The 21,267-nt window shown below is 47.1% G+C and overlaps 1 non-coding gene across 1 annotated transcript; it reads left to right on the forward strand.

Moving 5' to 3' along the window:
• The first annotated feature begins 19,194 nt into the window (after positions 1 to 19,194).
• Trnar-ucu lies at positions 19,195 to 19,267 on the forward strand. Its single transcript has one exon. It is a non-coding gene; the product is annotated as a tRNA-Arg (tRNA).
• Positions 19,268 to 21,267: the final 2,000 nt, after the last annotated feature.

The raw sequence follows: 21,267 nt of genomic DNA on the forward strand, positions 1-21,267 counted from the left end.
GCAGTTCTAGGCGCTTCAGTCTGGAACCGCGAGACCGCTACGGTCGCAGGTTCGAATCATGGCTCGGGCATGGGTGTGTGTGATGTCCTTAGGTTAGTTAGGATTAAGTAGTTCTTAGGGGACTGATGACCTCAGATGTTAAGTCCCATAGTGCTAAGAGCCATTTGAACCATTTGAAAAAGGCTGACATCCTGTGACTCGAACAAGGCACACGTGCATGCAGCAACATGTGGTCGTGCAGTGTCTTGCTGAAAAATGGCGCCTGTGGTGTTGTGCAGTAAGGGCACGGCCACGGTTCTCTGGATGTCATTCACGCGGGTGACACTGGCCCCTGTGCCCTGAACACGCGCCAGCTGTGCTTTGTGGCTGTACCCGGCAGCACCCCACATCACGAGGCCTCAAGTTGGCACTGTGTGTCTTGTGCGAATGCAGTCGCTGTGATGCCGCTCCCCCTGTCTGCGGCGAGCCAAAATGCGGCCATGGTTTTCAAACAAACAGAAGCTGGATTCGTCCGAAAACACTATCTGGTGCCATTCCTGTCCCCAGTGACGTCATTCCATACACCATTGCAGTCTAGTATGTTTGTGCACATTCGTCAAAGGTAGGCGGAGAAGTGGACGACGCGCGCGTAAGTTGTGCCGTAATAAACTGCGACGGACTGCCACCGCTGACAGTGTACGATGTGATCCACTGGACCACTGTTGGCCCAGAGCCGAGGTGACGCAGATGTGTCCTGCAGTGCCATACGGATGAGATGTCCACGTTCTCTTGGGGGGGGGGGGGGGGGCGGGTGCGATCTGACCCTTCCATCAACCATCCGGCGCACACCCGTTGCGCCTTCGAAACTTTTCGTCCCACACGAGCAGCAGTTTCCCGGATGGATGCATCGCATTCTCTCACGCCAGTATTACGCTGTCTTTCGAAGTCACTGATTTGACACTTCAGTTTATAGCAGTCGCATTTCACCGGTAGCTGGTCTCGCGCCGCGATATCGCGGTTGACCTTGAACCCGCGGACCGATACGGTTCAGATTCTAATCATTTGTGCAGACCATACTAATGTACAAGCCCTGTGAATATGAGCGTGGTATTTATAGTCGTTCAAGACCTTTTTTATGAATATGAGTGTATTAAAATACATTTAGAGCAGTCTTTGGAAAAGTTTTATCTACACTCATGCTCATAAATTAAGGCTAATGCTGATGCATGGTGAAACAACGCTCTGGTAGGCGGTTTGAGGGTTTAAATCACCTCGGGGTATGACCATGCGGTGCATTAGACCTGCGGTCGTCGCACGGTGGCGCTGGCAGCTGTCCACATACGCAGACGTGTGTTGGTGCATGTCAGAGTACGGTGCAGCGAGTAAGTGTGCAGACGTTTTCGGACGTGCTAATGGTGACAGCATGTTGAAAATGGCTCAAAGAACACATGTTGATGACGTTATGAGGGGTAAAATACCAGGGCGACTGGGGGCTGGTCAAACACAGCCGGTCGTAGCACGGGCCCTCTGTGTGCCACAAAGTGTGATCTCACAATTATGGCAACGATTCTAGCAGACGGGAAGCGTGTCCAGGCGCTACAGTACGGTACGTCCACAGTGTACAACACCACAAGAAGACCGATATCTCACCATCAGTGCCCGCAGACGGCCACGGAGTACTGGAGATAGCCTCGCTCGGGACCTTACCGCAGCCACTGGAACAGTTGTCTCCAGACATACAGTCTACAGACGACTGAAAAGACACGGTTTATTCGCCGTGAGACCTGCAAGGTGCATTGCACTGAACCCTGGTCACAGGAGAGCCCCAGAACACAGTACACGGTCATTGGAACAGTGGTCCCAGGTTATGTTCAGAGACGAGCCCAGGTATAGTCTGAACAGTGATTCTCGCGGGGTTTTCATGTGGCGTGAACCAGGAACCAGATACCCACCCCTTAATGTCCTTGAAAGGGATCTGTATGGAGGTCGTCGTTTGATGGTTTGGGGTGGGATTATGATTGGCGCACGTATACTCGTGCATGTCTTTGACAGAGGAACTGTAACAGGTCAAGTGTATCGAGACGTCATTTTGCAGCCGTATGTCCGCCTTACGAGGGGTGGAGTGGACTCCACCTTCCTCCTGATGGATGATAACGCACGGCCTCACCGAGATGCCATCGTGGAGTACCTTGAAACAGAAGATATCAGGCGAATTGAGTGGCCTGCCTGTTCTCCAGACATAAACGCCATCGAGCACGTCTGGGATGCTCTCGGTCGACGTATAGCTGCACGTCTCCAAACCCCTAGGACACTTCAGGAGCTCCGACAGGCACTGGTGCAAGAATGGGAGGTCATACCGCAGCAGCTGCTTGACCACCTGATCCAGAGTATACCAACCCGTTGTGCGGCCTGTGTACGTGCGCATGGTGATCATATCCCATATTGATGTCGGGGTACATGCGCCGGAAACAGTGGTGTTTTGTAGCACATGTGTTTCCGGGCGGTTTTCTCAACTTATCACCAATACCGTGCACTCACAGATGTGTGTGTCGTGTGTTCCCTATGTGCCTATGTTATTAGCGCTAGTTTTGTGTAGTGCCACGTTGTTGGCACCACATTCTGCAATTACACTTAATTTATGAGGATGAGTGTTTGTAAACGTATATATAAACTATATAAACAGAATAATATACACCTGCTAACTTTGGGTCGTTACACTGGTGTGCAATTTGGTCGTGTCGTTTAGGCAGATCGCACGCACGTTTTGTGACATTTCGTCTTTCACTTGAGAATGGCTGTAAAGACGAAATCAAGATTGTGTGAAATAAATGAGTAGTAATTTACAGTCCAATGGAAATTTGTTTCAAATCTGCTGCGTATACAGCCGGATTGCGGCGAGTCCGCCTGTTATCGTTTACTCGTGCTCCTTTCTGAGCGAGCCGGATCCACTTGTGTCCGACAACAGAGCACAGCCAGGTGCGAGAGGGCTCGGGCGGAGACTAGCGAATCGATTGTACGGGCACACGGGGACGTGCGGGTTCGGCAGTGACGTCACAGCGAGCATACGGACCTCATTTTTGTTCTCTGCCACGTACGTTTGTGTCTGGAGAGTATTTACTTGTGACGTCAGCTTGCAGTCCGTAGCTGCGTGACGTGTGGCACAGAGCGGTGCAAGCAGCCACTAACACACACACACACACACACACACACACACACACACACACACACGAGGCCGGGTCGCGTTGCGTAGAGGTGGCCAGCAGCAGCTACTGTAGGGCTTCCTATCCTCTGTGTGTGTGTGTGTGTGTGTGTGTGTGTGTGTGTGTGTGTGGGAGGGAGGGACAGACGAGCTCCCACGGGGATGCCACTACCTGTGCGACCGTCATACACAACCAACACGGCCCTTCCGCCACGGTCGCTCTGCCCCAGCCGGTGTCGCCGTACGCAACAGCGACACACCGCAGCCCTGCATTTCTTTCGATTCGTAGAACAACGCAGACTGAACATGACAACGCCATAGACTGGCCCTGACTCGACCCAAGTACCAGCAGATGACAGCTAAGACCGGAGACACCAGCACGACGATGCGGCTTTCCAGTACTTATTCACCTTTCGACGTGTGGGACAACCTTCACTTGAGACGATGACTTGTCCCCAGCCGAAGCAGCAGGATTCTGTGAACTTCCATTTAGTTCAGACTCAGTTACGAGGGAACGCCGAAAAGTAGGGCCTCCCAATATGAAATCTCTTAAAGCTTTTTGAATAAAACAAAAGTTATTAACATCCTGCATCTTTATTCTCGACGTCAGCATACTCGCGGCCCCTCTGGCGCTACAGGGCTCCGGACTGTGTAGCGTGTTCGAGTATAATGACTTGTCTGGATACTAGAAATCTACTCTGTAGGAATCAGCATGGGTTTCGAAAAAGACGGTCTTGTGAAACCCAGCTCGCGCTATTCGTCCACGAGACTCAGACGGCCATAGACACGGGTTCACAGGTAGATGCCGTATTTATTGACTTCCGCAAGGCGTTCGATACAGTTCCCCGCAGTCGTTTAATGAACAAAGTAAGAGCATATGGACTATCAGACCAATTGTGTGATTGGATTGAGGAGTTCCTGGATAACAGAACGCAGCATGTCATTCTCAATGGAGAGAAGTCTTCCGAAGTAAGAGTGATTTCAGGTGTGCCGCAGGATAGTGTCGTAGAACCGTTGCTATTCACAATATACATAAAGGACCTGGTGGATGACATCGGAAGTTCACTGAGGCTTTTTGCGGATGATGATGTAGTACATCGAGAAGTTGTAACAATGGAAAATTCTACTGAAATGCAAGAGGATCTGGAACGAATTGACGCATGCTGCAGGGAATGGCAATTGAATCTCAATGTAGACAAGTGTAACGTGCTGCGAATACACAGAAAGATAGATCCCTTATCATTTAGCTACAATATAGCGGGTCAGCAACTGGAAGCAGTTAATTCCATAAATTATCTGGGAGTACGCATTAGGAGTGATTTAAAATCGAATGATCATATTAAGTTGATCGTCGGTAAAGCAGATGCCACACTGAGATTCATTGGAAGAATCCTAAGGAAATGCAGTCCGAAAACAAAGGAAGTAGGTTACAGTACGCTTGTTCGCCCACTGCTTGAATATTGCTTACCAGTGTGGGATCCGTACCAGATAGGGTTGATAGAAGAGATAGAGAAGATCCAACGGAGAGCAGCGCGCTTCGTTACAGGATCATTTAGTAATCGCGAAAGCGTTACGGAGATGATGGATAAACTCCAGTGGAAGACTCTGCAGGAGAGACGCTCAGTAGCTCGGTACGGGCTTTTGTTAAAGTTTCGAGAACACACCTTCACCGAGGACTCAAGCAAATGGCCTATATTGCACCCTCCTACGTATATCTCGCGAAGAGACCGTGAGGATAAAATCAGAGAGATTAGAGCCCACACAGAGGCATACCGACAATCCTTCCACGAACAATACGAGACTGTAATAGAAGGGAGAACCGATAGAGGTAGTCAAGGTACCCTCCGCCACACACCGTCAAATGGCTTGCGGAGTATAGATGTAGATGTAGATGTAATGTGGCGGTGTGTAACGCAACTATGTCGGTGCGCGAGAAACAGCGTGTAGTTATCGACTTTCGAATTCGATCAGTTTGTCCAGACGTGGGACACCCTCTCCTTCAGCATGACTCTGACAGACCACACACGGGCGCTGCGACATCTCCAACAATCCGACGCCTTGGGTTCGCTGTCATCGATCATCCTGCACACAGTCCCGACTTGGCCCCATCCGATTTTCGTTTTTTCCCAAAACTTAACAGAACACCTTCGAGGACTTCATCTTGGTAGTGATGAAACGGTGCAAGCAGTGGCGAGGTTGTGGCTTCGTCAACAACGTCAAACATTCTACAGCTACAGCATCAACAAACTGGTCTCTTGTTAGGAGATCTGTTCGTCGCCAGGGTGACTGTGTTGAGAAATAATACATACACATGAAGAACAAAGATGTAGAATCCAGAAGGAGATTTTCACTCTGCAGCGGAGTGTGCGCTGATACGAAACTTCCTGGCAAATTAAAACTGACTGCCGGACCGAGACTCGAACTCGGGACGTTTGCCTTTCGCGGGCAAGTGCCAGACGAGGTACTGGCAGAAGTAAAGCTGTGAGGACGGAGCGAGAGTCGTGCTTGGGTAGCTCAGTTGGTAGAGCACTTGCCCGCGAAAGGCATAGGTCCCGATTTCGAGTCTCGGTCCGGCACACAGTTTTAATCTGCCAGCAAGTTTCAAAGATGTAGAATGTTAGTAAAGTTTGTTTCATTTAAAAGACTTTAGCAGTTTTCATACAAAAATTCGGACTCATTACTTTTTAGCACGCCTTCGTACATTCTATAACACAATGCAGTATGCATTATTATTCCGACGTAAATTTGTGCAACTTTTGCTGGAATACATCGTCTTCGTTGTAATGACTGTAATCGTCTTGGACAAAGATATTAAATCGCTGTCGCGAATTTGCCTCACAGCGCTTTTTTTTTTTTTTGCCACCAGATCTTGTGAAGACTGTCTCTTGTCTGGTCACACATATTATATTCTTTATATCTGGTTGGAATGGCGACATAGGGCCTGTGTATCATAACTACTGCACGACGAAGAATAGATTGCTAATAAGTAAGGTAAATACTCAAATCGAACATACTTCCAGTGCACCATGTACTGTACAAGTCACTGTTGCTCACACATTCTCTGTTTAACTCTTCTATAGCAGAAACTAGTTGAGTACCCGGCGTTGCCCAGGTATGTATTTATTACAGTCTCCTCCTTCACCTTTTTTCTGCCTCTCCGCCCCTTCACCGCTCTTTTTCCATTTCCTCCATCGACTCTATCTGCACACCGGCTCCATCCCTCTTCTGCTGCTCCTTTCGCCGTCCATTGCCTCCCTCCCCCCCTCCCTCTCTCTCTCTCTCTCTCTCTCTCTCTCTCTCTCTACCTCCTCCTCCCCCCATCTCTCCCCTTCTCCTCCACCCCTACTCTCTTTACATCCCCTCCCCCTTCTCTGTCTCGGTCCATCTGCTCCTTTACCTTTTAGCTGTTCTCACTCTGTCCCATCTCTTCCTTCCCCCTCACTCTCTTTCCATATCTGCTTCCCCTCTTCTCTCTCGACGTTATGACGCACACCCCTGTAGGAGGCTGGAGGCTGGTCGTTATTACCCCTCCCCCCCCCCCCCACCCAGTATTTCCTTCGACATCGTAACTAATATCTCTACCAAATTTTATTGAAACCGTTTCTGAGGTTTAAGACGATCTTTTTAACTGTGGCTTTGCCCGCTTACGCATATGTCAGATATATTTAACATATTTCACACATATTCGTGCACATATCTTACTTGTACCTCTAGTGAAAGTCGCTCTGCACTTTCGTCTCCACGCAGCTCAATGTACGTGGCGTCTTATCTGCTGAACTATGAGTCATACAGTTTTTAAGTACATTCAGCGGCATGCAAAATGTGTCACGAATACAGATAGTACTAAAGAAATAATAAATTAAAACGTCATGTTTCATACGGAACTTTTACTGCGGGAACAGCGAAAATATAGTACGTGATTAACTTTTCTGATTTCATCATTTTGTGGGGGTTGTCAGCGAGAAAAAATTTCGTAACGGCATGAAATGATGTGTAAAGTTCGTTGCAGGTGACCTAGTGCTCTTCTTCTCAAATACTGGATGACTCAAGTAAGGGTATGCGCGCGTCGTGGACGACACCGCTTTTTCACCCCTTTGGTACGTAGGTGGTTGTTATCCCCGCAGTGATGATTTTCAGACAGTAAATGATATGTATACCGAATTTTGTTGTATGCACATGCTGACGTTTACAACACATATGGGTTTTAAGATGTAGCGTCCAGTATCAGTGACGAGAGACGTATTGTATGGTTAAGGAGTCCCAGCGTACGTAAGAAAGAGCGGACCTTCAGTCTGTTTAATAAAACTGAAGCTAACTAATGAAAAACACTGGAAACCACTTGGAGTCAGAGGAGTCATTACCGGTTTTGGCCTGCACTGGCCAAATTATGTACATTTACCTATTAATGGTTTTAGTTGATAATAGTGAAATTGTTTCAACTCAACTCTGATGTAAATGGTCATAATACAAGGCACAGAAATAATTTTCATATCGACTTTGCCCATTTGTCCAGGGTTCGAAGAGGAGTTACCTACTACAGTGCAAAGAATATTCAACGAGGTTTCGTTTAAGGTAAACTAAGCTACTGGAAATCCCACCCTATCCAGAAGAAAACTGAAAACTCAGTTCAGTCTCAGAGAGACAGCAACGCGTGACTACAGTAAGCAGGTGCAGTGGATGCAGGTATCAGTAATTTATTCAGGGATGCAGAGTCAGACTCGCGTCTAGACAGCTGCGTGAAAGTAGACTGGAAACCACATCATGGTAACTCCTCCTACACATTATCTAACCACTATTGAAAGGTCAGCCGGCCGCGAAGTTGAATAAAAAGTAAATCTGACAAAACGTGAGAACAGCGGAGTCCGGAACTAGACGGGTTAAGTGGTTACGAAAAGAAGGAAAAGGAAGCCTCGAGGTGAGTTGGACCCCAACAAATTCTCTCTCGGAAACAAACTCTTGATCAATCTACGTAAGCGCTGTGTGGTGGTGCACCGACTCGAAATCATACTCCTACTACCGTAAAATAAACTTATTTCACACAATAGCACTTTCAGAACTGCTGCAACACAAAACTCCGTCTGGCTCACAAATCAATATCAAATGCTACATACATTTTTAAACTTCAGAAGTGAAATTCTTGAAAATAACAGACCGAAATCTTGAGAGTGAATATAGTTTGTTGTATACATTGTAGTGCTGTTACAGAAGAAATTACAATGGGTGACTCACGTTAAATCAACTAAAATTACGCAATCGTACTTTGATTGCGGAAAACGTAAATTACCTCTACAAAAAAATGGTTCAAATGGCTCTGAGTACTATGGGACTCAACTGCTGAGGTCATTAGTCCCCTAGAACTTAGAACTAGTTAAACCTAACTAACCTAAGGACATCACACACATCCATGCCCGAGGCAGCATTCGAACCTGCGACCGTAGCGGTCTCGCGGTTCCAGACTGCAGCGCCAGAACCGCGCGGCCACTTCGGCCGGCCCTTACCTCTACAAATTGTAACAAAAACTGAGTTTTTATCCCTGATCGAAATTCCTACATACAGCTGAACAAAGATGAAATTTCTGGTACGGATAAAATTGAGGGGAGACAATTAAACTGTCTTCTCTGAATCTCAACTTTTTCATCTCTCAATTCAATGCATGATCGCACTCATGTCTCCCCCCTCTCTCTCTCTCTCTCTCTCTCTCTCTCTCTCCAAATGGCTCTGAGGACTATGGGACTTAACTGCTGTGGTCATCAGTCCACTAGAACTTAGAACTACTTAAACCTAACTAACCTAAGGACATCACACACTGGTCATCAGTCCACTAGAACTTAGAACTACTTAAACCTAACTAACCTAAGGACATCACACACATCCATGCCCGAGGCAGGATTCGAACCTGTGACCGTAGCAGCAGCGCGGTTCCAGACTGTAGCGCCTAGAACCGCTCGGCCACAACGGCCAGCTCTCTCTCTCTCTCTCTCTCTCTCTCTCTCTCTCCAAATGGCTCTGAGGACTATGGGACTTAACTGCTGTGGTCATCAGTCCACTAGAACTTAGAACTACTTAAACCTAACTAACCTAAGGACATCACACACTGGTCATCAGTCCACTAGAACTTAGAACTACTTAAACCTAACTAACCTAAGGACATCACACACATCCATGCCCGAGGCAGGATTCGAACCTGTGACCGTAGCAGCAGCGCGGTTCCAGACTGTAGCGCCTAGAACCGCTCGGCCACAACGGCCAGCTCTCTCTCTCTCTCTCTCTCTCTCTCTCTCTCTCTCTCTCTCTCTCTCTCTGTGTGTGTGTGTGTGTGTGTGTGTGTGTGTGTGTGTGTGTGTGTGTGCGTGTGTGTTTTCTATCAGTAAGGTACAGCAGTAATTTCTTTAGTGCCATGAAAAGAAAGAAAAAGGAATAATTAACTTCGACTCCCCTAATTCCTACTGGGTTATAAAATAAAGACATTTAAACGGCGATTCTTTTGTGTGCTGAGAAGATACGTGCGTCTCTTAAGGGAAAAAAACATTGACGTGACAAAAGTGAGGGAACACCTTCTGATGTGTCGGGCCTCCTCTTGCCCGGTCTAGCGCAGCAAGTCCACGTGGCAGTGACTCAAAAAATCGTTGCAAGTCCTCTGCAGAAATCTTGAGCCATTTTGCGTCTATAGCCGTCCATAATTCCGGAAGTGTTGGCGGTGCAGGATTTCGTGCACGAACTTGACTCTCGAGTATGTCCCGTAAATGTTTGATGGGATTCGTGTCGGGCGATCCGGGTAGCAAAACCATTCACTCGAATTGCCCAGAGTGTTCTTCAAACGAGCCACTAACAGTTGTGTCGTCCGTAAAACTCCGCCGTTTTTTCGCAATGTGAAGTCCACGAATGGCTGCAGATGGTCTCCAGGTAGCCGGACATAACCATTTCCAGCCAACGATCGGTTGAGTTGTGGCAGAGTTGTGGCACTGCGTATAACATTATGAAGTGAGAATCAGGTTGCAAAAAAAAAAAAAAAATGGTTCAAATGGCTCTGAGCACTATGGGACTTAACTTCTGAGGTCATCAGTCCCCTAGAACTTAGAACTACTTAATCGTAACTAACGTAAGGACATCACACACATCCATGCCCGAGGCAGGATTCGAACCTGCGACCGTAGAGGTCGCGCGGTTCCAGGCTGTAGCGCCTAGAACCGCTCGGCCTCCCCGGCCGGCACCAGGCTGCACAGTGCGTTGGAGTCTATGACTTTGTAGGGTCTGAGCCACACTCGAATCCTACTATCAGCTCTTACCAACTGAAATCGGGACTCATGTGACCAGGATGAGGTTATCTATTTGTTTAGGCCCAACTGATACGATCACGAGGCCAGGAGAGGCGCTGCAGGCGATGTGCTGCTGGCGTCGGTCGCACTGTCCTAACGTCCCACACTGATTTCTGCGGTTATTTCACGCAGTGTTGCTTGTCTGTCAGCACTGACAACTCTACGCGGACGCCGCTGCTGTCGTTCGTTAAGTGAAGACCGTCAGCCACTATGTTGCCCGTGTTCAGAGGTTATGCTGGGAATGTGGTGTTCTCGGCCAATTCTCGGCCACACTCTTGGCACTGTGGATCTCGAAATATGGAGGCTGCAATCTGAACTGGCAAGTACTCGCTGCAAATAAAAAGCCACACGTAAAAGTGTTATCTTACAACAGCAGGAAGTAATGTAGTGTACAGGTTACGTTTCTGTGTGTTAAGTTTTATTACTATATACATTGAGTCGTTCCATATCGCTGAGCTTTCCCTTTCTTGATAAGATTTACGGTTCACGATGAATGAATGAATGTTGGCGAAGCACTGCGGACATTTCGTCTCAGATTGTTCGGAGTTACTGTATAGTCTTACTGAATGGTCCTGCAGGGTTTACTTACCGGTTATCGGTGTTCACATTAATGTGTCAGTGTTGTTGTTCTTGGAGAGACGCCGTAAGACGGAGCGGACGGCCTCATTCTTTGACGTAATTTGGTGCGGAGGAGAGCGGCAAAGGCGCCGAAAGCACGGAAGATAATGGCCGCCGGCTAAAAGCTCGGCAGGTGTTTGTGTCTGCGTGGCTTTTACGTCGCATCCACTCTGCCGCCGCCAAGGAGTCGCCAGCGGCGTCTTGCCTTCCGTGCCTCAGCACAGCACACCACGTAGGCAGCTAGCCGATACTCTCACCCGGCTAGCTAGCAACCGCGTCCCACGTCCCACCACTGTATGGCGCTCTTCAAACGTCAGATTCCTAGAGCTTGACAATTTGTCATATGTTACAGCTTGAACAGTGGCAGCTTAAAAATCAGCCCAGCAGTCTGTTTACGTCGGGCGTTTAAAGAAACAGCTCCTTTTTCGTGTTTCTGCAAGTAGCTGGTTCCATATGGGCCGTCTCGAGTTCCTCTGCTGTGAAAACCTCTTCATGTTAGACTGGCATCTTCACCATACGTCATCAGTTATTTGTTGGACGTATTCCAATCGCTGTCGTTCTCTACAGTTTTTTTTCTTCTACAATCTCACTAATATCATTGAAGGTATTCCGTGATGCATTGCCGTCCGCTGTAGCCGAGCGGTTCTAGGCGCTTCAGTCCGGAACCGCGCTGCTGCTACGGTCGCAGGTTCGAATCCTGCCTCGGGCATGGATGTGTGTGATGTCCTTAGGTTAGTTAGGTTTAGCTAGTTCTAAGTTCTAGGGGACTAATGACCTCAGATGTTAAGTCCCATAGTGCTCAGAGCCATTTGCTTAAAGCCATTTGAAGCATTTGAGCCGTGATGTCTTAACAGATGTCTTACCAATCTGTCTCGTCTTCTTATCAATATTTTCTACATGTTTCTCTCCTCGGGGAGTCTGCGGAGTATCTCCTCATTCCGTCCGCAACGTATTTCAAATGCTTGGATTCTCTTCTGTTCCTGATTTCCCACAGTCGATGTTTCACTACCATACAATCCTCTCCAGAAACAGTACATTCTTAGAAATTTCTTCCTCAAATTAAGGACTGTTTGATACTTGGCCAGGAATTCCCTTCTTGCAGTGCTGGTCTGCTTCCGATGTCCTCCGTCTGTCATTGGCTATTTTGTGTCCAAGGTAACAGAATTGATTCAGTTGGTGTACTAAGCCGTACCGTAATTCGATGTGATGTTTGCCGGAAGTCTCGTTCATGCTGGCTGTCACTCTGGTGCTACTTCGCTTTACTCTCACAAGCGGACCTCACGCACCCCATACTACGTGGGTTCTCAAGGTCACTGCCCAGACGTCAGCTTTCAAAACTAGTGTGACGGTTTTGTCGAAAGCATCCGGAAAGACTCACCTTACAAGGTTTGTGGGAGTTCTTAATTGAAAAACATAGGCAATTTATTGACGCATTCGCTGGCAGCTTAGATCATAGTGTATGACTTCGATGCTTGCTAATAACAAAATTTTTTACTTCTGTTTAAATTGTGTATTTGCTACGAAGTGTAAATGTTAATTAACAAATATTTAATGACAATTTATTGCTAAAAATAACTTAATTTTATTTTTCGTTACAAATACTATGAAGATAGTTCGAAATTTAATATACATGCTAATTCCTTCGTTGTTAAGAGAAAAAAATTTTGCATTCATAGTACTTTTCAGCCTCCAGAGATAAAAAGCACGCGATTTTCTATTTCGTTTTTAGTTTTTCTGCATTAAATTTTAATTTGTTGTGAATACTCGGATTTACAATGTTATAATATAATCCGTCTTGATTGCATAAAATGTTTATTTACATGACCGGTTTCGGCTCCTCTAGAACCATCTTCAGATATGCAATTTCGGTTACTAGAGTAACCCGTCCACACACAGCAACCTTCAGCACCATGTGAAGGTTGCTGTGTGTGGACGGGTTACTCCAGTAACCGAAATTGCATATCTGAAGATGGTTCTAGAGGAGCCGAAACCGGTCACGTGAATAAACATTTTATGCAATCAAGGCGGATTATAAGTAACGTCGTAAAACCACTGATTGCGATGATCCCATCAGACATTATGTCTGTTTTTGCAAAGTACTTGGATTGTCATAACCGTCATGATTAAAAATAAGACGCTGTTCTTACAAAAAATCATCGTTCAGTATTTATTACGTAAAAGTAAAAAATGATTTGTACACTTGCGTGCGAAACAAAAGGACGAAAGTAACTTCCGCAAGATGTCTCACTGCCGAGGATCATAACTCGATGAAACTTGGAACGTACACAGAAACAACTGCTACATTACAGTACAGAAGGTAACAAAGGAATACGCGATGAGACGAAGAAAAATGACAGTAAGTTCAGCGAAGTCACCGCGATTCGTGATGGTCCCCTGCAACGTGCTCCCGTGCTGGGTACGAATCTGGTGCGGAGTCCCCGTGGTAGGGCCGATGACGGCTGCTGGATGGTCGTCGGTGTGTGTGTGGACGTCTTCCCAACACACCTCACACCTGCTGCACGGGGTTTAAGTCGGTCCACAAGCCTGATGTCCTGTCGTTGCCAGATCTCCAGCAGTGGGGAAGGAGTACAGTGTGACAGTAACCTGTGTGCTCGCCGTGTTCGAAGATCTGGAGGCCAGTACGCCCACGCAACATTACGTCTCCGTACAACACAGCATATGGACCACCGAAACGGTCGTGTTCAGCGCTGTTGCCGAGCGCACGGTCCGAATTCTGGTCGTACGAGGGTCGTTGAGAGTGAGTACTGCGACTGGATCTGCTCTCGTCCAAGAAGGGTGCTCGGCGCCACTGCAGTCGCTGTGCTGTTGGCGGCCTCGCGAGAGGTGCCGCTGCAGTGCAGCTGCCACCGGGTTCAGTCGACACCACCCAGACTAGAGGCCTGCGCGCACGCTTGTGACGTCACGTACTGATGGCCGGGTCCGCATCGGAACTCTGCAGGTATACCAACTCTACGAGTTTTAGAGCTGAGACCGCATAGACATTCTCGTGCTTTCCTCTTCCACATCTCCTTGTAATGAAAGTACGGAAATTGATATCAGTGCTTAAAGTAACTGAGCAAAACTGCCCTATGTTATTTCAAGATGTAGAATTATTTTGACGATTTGCCTTAAATATGCGTTTCTAGGCTTGAATACAAACTGTAATTTTAAATTCTGCCTTCTACCTCAGGAGGTACGCTTTCTTGTAGTAAAAAAATCGGCAATATGCAACAACAATCAGACGTTTTCGGTTTTAAATAAAGCAGCTGCAGCTCCTACAGAACTTTAGAATTTGTTTCCCCGGTTATTTTCGTAAATTTTCCTCTCTACTTCAAAATTTGCTGATCTCACACGAAACTCGGATCATTCGACGAAATGGAGCACCTCCTTTCATAAGTTTAATAAATCAAAAAACCCTGTTTCTACAGAACTTCAGAACCTTAAACATGAAAAGATTGTTTCTCCTATATCACTGATTGAAATTCGTGTCACAGAGTGCTGTTAATTTAATCATAATGCACCTACCTCGAAATTCTGCTTTCTAAACTGCTTAATCTGTGGAACACTGACTTCATTAAAGCAATTTTATAAGGTAGTTTACTCAAATTGAAATTATTTGCAGATAGCTGTATATGTAAAACTGAACAAAATCATTCTGTAGCTCCTCCAAATAAAATTACTGGAAACTCAATAATCTGGTAGGAATGATGAGGAATACTAAACATTTTCGAGTCACACTAATTAATATAACTATTATGTGTGACAATAGCTGCAAATATGAGAGACATTTCACAGCCAGCTTCGTATTTACCTCGCAGCAATGGTTCAGAATAGAAACAAATGATACTGGTACATGATACAAAACTGCTTTTAAAAACAATTGGCAAATGTGGTGCAATGGAAACAAATAACACACTACAATTTTTTTGTTATTTACTTACCCTCGAATGGCGCGTAGACACAAATTCTTGTCTGGGAATAGCTGCAATCCAGCGATTTCTCAACTTCGCACATTTGGGAAATCGAAACATGTGCACTTTCATGCCTTTTTGCGACTTATAATTTCCCTGGCAAAAGGGAACGCAGCACTTGCATCCCATACTTCGAAGAATTGTAGGCGAATACTGTATGAAATATATATCACATTCACGTGTCACACACTTTCAACACGACATACACACCAACAGGACTGCCGACTGAAGATAAGATGGCCAACAGTTTGTGATGCCACGTGCCAATATGGCCTTGTATCTAGAAGGCTTCGGTTCAATGCACTGTCCGCTATGCAAAGACGCCACACCCGTGCGGACGCCTTACCACGGTGCAGGGCGACTATTTACGTGGCTGCCGTTGCACCCGCTGTGTGACCAGGTTTCCTTCTTGTAACAAGTCATATGCTGCTGTAATTAACCACGGTCGACCACCACCTCTGCTTCCGGCAGCAGTGGCTGCAGTTCCGAACCCTCCCATTGCTGTGAGCAGCACCGCTGGGCTGCGCTCACCACACCGCGTCCTTCTCCCCCTTTCCCGATGATTCCTTCCCGTGTGGAGTCACCCACATGTTTAATTGCGTAGGCTTCCGCGACCAGAGTCAGTCGACATAAAAGTTTTCTGGCTATGGTACCGCGTCATAATGTAAAAAACTACTGCTGCTGGAGAAAAACAGGAGAACGGAGGGCACACTGGGGCACAGAGTATGTCGCAAACCTACACGCCCAATCCTACCACCACCCAGCGCAGAGCAACTGTCATCCGTTCTTTGGTAATCCGTGCGCAGCGCCTAAGTGATGCTCCAAACATCACACCTGAGCTGAAAACGCTACGCACAACGTTTCTAGCCAATGGCTACAGCCATAAGTCGATAAACACAGCCTTGCCGACGAACACAAACAAGGAAGATAAGCAACAAATAGACAAACTGCAGCCAACAGTGCGCTTCCCTTATGTGAAAAATGTTACTGACGGAACAGGCAAACACCTTCGTCGCGTTGGGGTGCAGCCTGTCTTCTACAGTGGTCGTAGGATCCAGGACGTGCTAGGCTCCACTAAGGACAAGGTGGATGCATTACACACTGCAGGCGTTTACAAGGTGGAATGCGAATGTGGAGAGGCGTACATCGGCGGGACTGATAGACCAATAGCAATGCGCATTCGGGAACACGAGCGTTATATTCGTCTAGGGCAACACAACAAATCCGCAGTGGCAGAACATCCGGCAACACTGCGGAAAAGAAATAAAATTCAGCGAAGCGTGTGTGTTGGCCAAGCAGCCAATTATCACGAAACGCAAAATCAGAGAGGCCATCGAAACACTTAAACACCGTAACAACACGAACAGGGAGGATGGACTCAGGCTTGCCCCACCTTGGCTGCCAGCAATCAGAGCCCAACAGACCGCACTGTCAACACGAGGTGCGAGCACTACCGGCGAGTAACTGCCGCCGCGCGGCCGACGTCCAGCAGCTGGTAAACAGCAGCCGACTTCTCATTCGACGGAGACCACCAATCACGGTACACAACACGAGAGCCAATGGACAACAGAGGTCACGTTCTCCCTCCACCGCAACAGCCTATTAAAATAAAGTTCCCTCTGCTTCTTCCTTAAGTGACCAATGAAACTAACGTAATGGCATGCGCCGTGAACACTAACAACAAAATATAAAGGACACTGCATAGCTAGAACGCACCATTAGACCCAGAAGAAGGCCGCTGCAACCGTGGCCGAAACGTTGGTTTTTCTCCAGCAGCAGCAGTTTTTACATTGTGACGCGGTACCGCACCCAGAAAACTTTTATGTCGACTGTCCACGCAGATGTTGTCTCCGGGCCATGACCACCACAGGGTACCTTAACTGCTCGCTGATTGACACACAGTGCCTTTCTCCAGTTCCTTTATTTGTCTCGTAGCACCAGCACCATTTGGCGCCATGGTCACGCTTACCTCACACATATGACATCCAGTCTTCTGCGCACAACTCGGAGACTTCTTACTGAACGTCCCCTTTTTGAACAATTATACAAGACTGTGCTTAAACTGACATACAATATTTTTAGCGCAACGCAATCTGATTTTCAAAAATCCCTGCAAAGGAATGGCCCTGAGTAACATTAAACTATACCTTTCAGAAATCACTTACCTCACAAAAATCTTCATTACTCGAACTACTGCAGTACAGAGAGCGCCACTGCTGCCAGCTAAATAAAAGATTCAAACTACGCAAGGCACTAACTACTGATAGTGATAGTTAGCAAATGAAAGATATTAATAGAGAACAAACAATGTATTTACCTTAGTATCATCAAAAGTCATAATATATATTGCAGTTCATGACAAATTACAAAACTCCGCCATCTCTCTCCCCACATCCACCACTGCTGGCGGCTCACCTCCAACTGAGCAACGCTACACGCTGTTCGCATCCAGCTGCCGCTGCCCAACACTACAATGGCAGACAACAATGCAAACCAGCCACACACAGCACGCAGCACAGCCAGTGATTCTCACACAGGCCGCTACGTAACGTTGCCAATAAGAAAACATAAACAGCCTACTTACATTACAACACGCTCCCACTATTTTGATTCATTTCCACCGAGTAGTTAATACATTTCAACTAGGTATCCCTAAAGTTTTGGGGAGTAGGGTACCGGCGTGAATCGAACCAGAAACTTGACGATACTCTGCGTACTGAGATACTGTCGAGTCTCTTAGTGAGGTGACACAGAAATTTTTATACTTGGTAACGCACGAAAATCTCCAGATCTTCGAAGCAGACTTTTCCGAGGTTTTCTTTTTTTTTTAAGGAGTGCCTCCTTCAGATTTAGGAAACTGATATGCGGGCTCTGGTCTTCAAGTCTTATAACTGTCTACAAAATGGGGCAGAACAGAGCAGTCCACAAAGTAGCGCTCCATCGTCAGTCCGTGTTGCAAACCGCACTCTGTGTTGGCCTGAGCTGCTGCCTCTACAAAATTCTCAGAACGGGCTGCCCACCTTCTGTCCTCCCATTAATGCTCGATCCGAGAAGAGGTTGGCACCACATCTCCAGTCTTCACGTCTTTCTGACTCCTTATGCATTTCTGTGTACTAACTACAGCTCACTTCTTTCGTGTGTGTGATGATTTATTACGTCACGGCCGCGAAAGGCTACCTACAGTACGTACAGGAAGCACATTGCAGTTACTCGTATAAGAGTCGAAGGGAATGAAAGGGAAGCAGAGGTTGAGAAGGCGCTGACACAAGATTGTACCATATCTGCTGCGTTGTTCAGTCTGTACATTGAGCAAGGAGTAAACGAGAGGCATATTTGGACGGAATAAAAATTCAGGGGAAAGAAATAAAAACTTTGAGGTTAGCTTTTGACGTTTTAATTGTGTCCGAAACGGTACGGGACTTGGAAGAACAGTTGAGCGGAGTGCATAGTGTGTTGAAAAGATGTTGCGAGGTGAGCGCCAACGAAAGCGAAGGGAGGGCAGTGGAGTGTAGTTGAATTATGACGGCCGATGTTGAGCCAACTGGATTAGCAAACGTGTCAGTGTAAGCAGTAGACGAATTTCGCCATTTGGACTGCAAAACGCCTGACGACGACAGAAGTAAGGAAGTTATGAAATCCAGACCGGTAACATCGATATCAGATTTTCTGGAAAAGAAACGCTATTCAACATCTAATATAAATTTGAGTGTTAGGTCTTTTCTGAAGGTAATTGTCTGGAGGGTAGCTTTGTGCACAAATGAAACGCGGACAGTAAGCACTAGAGGCAAGAGGAGAGTAAAAGATTTAGAAATGCGGTGCGCAGAAGAATGGCTCTTGGTGGAATCCTTCTAGACAAAGTCCGGAGGGAGCCGTTGCATGACTGCTGCCTTGCGATATCCTCCCGTCGCAGGTTACCAACTATTTTTCTGTTCGGGTTCTCACATGTGCGCAGAGACTATGACTGCGGGGCAAACCGCGTCCCCGGGGCTGAACGGCGAGCGGCACTGTGCTGACGTCACGGAGGACAGGTCGCCTTTCTGGACCGGTACCACCGGCTCAGCGACGGGTTAGGGGTGGAGGTGTCTGCTGCCGGGGGTGGAAATCGCACGTCGTCCCTTTGGCGCAGCGGATAGCGCGTTGGACTTCTAATCCAAAGGTCGCGGGTTCGATCCCCGCAAGGGATGGAAATTTTTAATACTTGCGCCTGTAAGTCACGGGCTACTCGTAGCCTCAGACTTTCCGTTCCGGATCATCTGCGGCATAATACACACATTGGGCTAAATGATTTGCTTAGCCGTGCCGGTTGTCTCCGAAAGCGTACCACACATCTGATCATGTATTTCGGTCTTAGACAGAAAAAGTTCCGTTTTACTCGCTTATTGCTCTGTAGGTTTTGGTGCTTCCCCATTCTTTTCATTTCAAACCAGACTTTTCTCTGATGTCTACAGGTACATCTACTGTACAGCGCATGCCAGGGGTGCTTTATGTCGGCCTTTCTTCTTGTCTGTGCGGTCCGTAGGAGAGATGAGCGTTGGGGGAGGTAGACTCGTTCTGCAGTTTGTCGCAAATTCCGCTCCTCTAAACGCCCTCAAAAGCTTTTCGCGAAACATGGCGGTCTTCTCTCTATGGGACCGAGCGAGGTGGCGCAGTGGTTAGCACACTGGACTCGCATTCGATGGGACGACGGTTCAAACACCCCCCCCCCCCCCCCCCCCCCCCCCCCGCGGCGATCCTGTTTTAGGTCTTCCGTGATTTACCAAAATCGCTTTAGGCAAATACCGGGATGGTTCCTTCGAAAGGAGACGACCGATTTTCTTCCCCGTTCTTCCCCACTCCGAGTTTGTGCTCCGTCTCTAATGACCTTGTTAAACACTAATTTCCTCCTCGTCATCCCTTCCTCTATGGATCCGTATCTAAGTTGACGGAACATTTCGCTGACACCCTCGCACTGATCAAACCGACCGCTAACAAATCTAGCAGCACACCTCTGAACTGTCTTCCTGTGTTCTGACTTGGTGGGGACCGCAGTCGATGTGAGGAACGACGAGTTCTACCGTGACTGGGAGTCCACCTCAAACTGTAGTTCCCCCAATAACTGGGTGGCTAAGTTAGTTGGGAGGTCGGACGAAGACAACACCACACCCACTGCAGTAGTGTCGTGTCTAGTAGGCATGGTGGCGTCTGTATCTTTCACAACAAAAACCGTTGAAAGCACAGCCACGTGTACTGCCGTTATTATTAGGACTAACAAAAAATGGCTTGAGGTTTTTTTCCCTTTTAAATGTACCTTATGTATCATGAATTGTATGCTGTGCTTGTATTGTCTGGCTTTCACTTTGTTTTGTTTCTGTTGCAGGTAAGACCTTGGCATATGTACACCAGAACTATAGCCGACGTCGGCTACTGGGCAGTTCCTAGTTAAAAACGAAGTGTAAAGGTACGTATTGTGCTAACTGTGTGGGAAAACTGTTGTGTCTTCTTGTCTTAATGTGTATCATGTGGTCAGCTGATGATGCGGCTACAGCTGTACTCCTCAAATTATCGTGCAGTGTGTGGCGAAGGCCACGTAGAATGCTTGTATCGTACACTAATCCCCCCACATTCTTCCTCCCCTTACATTCACTCATGCTATGCCGTTAGGAAGTGCGTAATAAACAGCATCTCTTCAGAGCGACTTAAGGTGGAACTGTAGCTGAGGAATCTCGTTCCGTAATTTGTACCAGTTGATACATAAATTTTACCACCCTTATAAACAATGTCACTGAGCTTAAAGGTACATAACAGTCTAAGTTTAAGGGGAATTCCCATTTTATTTCTCACACCACTATTTTCAATGATTGCGGTACAACTTACCCCCCCGCCCTCCACATTTTTCCATTTCATACACATGATCCTTTTTTTTTTTTTTAAGGTACCATACCTCAGTAGGTAAAAATAGAACCTTAAAGGATCACTTTGTTGTCTGTCCATCTGTTTGTCCGACTGTCAAAAAACCCTTATTCTCAGTAACGGGACTGACCGAGGTGGCGCAGTGGTTAGCACACTGGACTCGCATTCGGGAGGACGACGGTTCAATCCCACGTCCGGCCATACTGATTTAGGCCCTCCGTGATTTCCCTAAATCACTCCAGGCAAATGCTGGGAAGGTTCCTTTGAAAGGGCACGGTCGACTTCCTTCCCCGTC

This window comes from Schistocerca piceifrons, chromosome 10, assembly GCF_021461385.2.
Source record: "Schistocerca piceifrons isolate TAMUIC-IGC-003096 chromosome 10, iqSchPice1.1, whole genome shotgun sequence".
In the NCBI taxonomy this organism is placed as follows: domain Eukaryota; kingdom Metazoa; phylum Arthropoda; class Insecta; order Orthoptera; family Acrididae; genus Schistocerca; species Schistocerca piceifrons.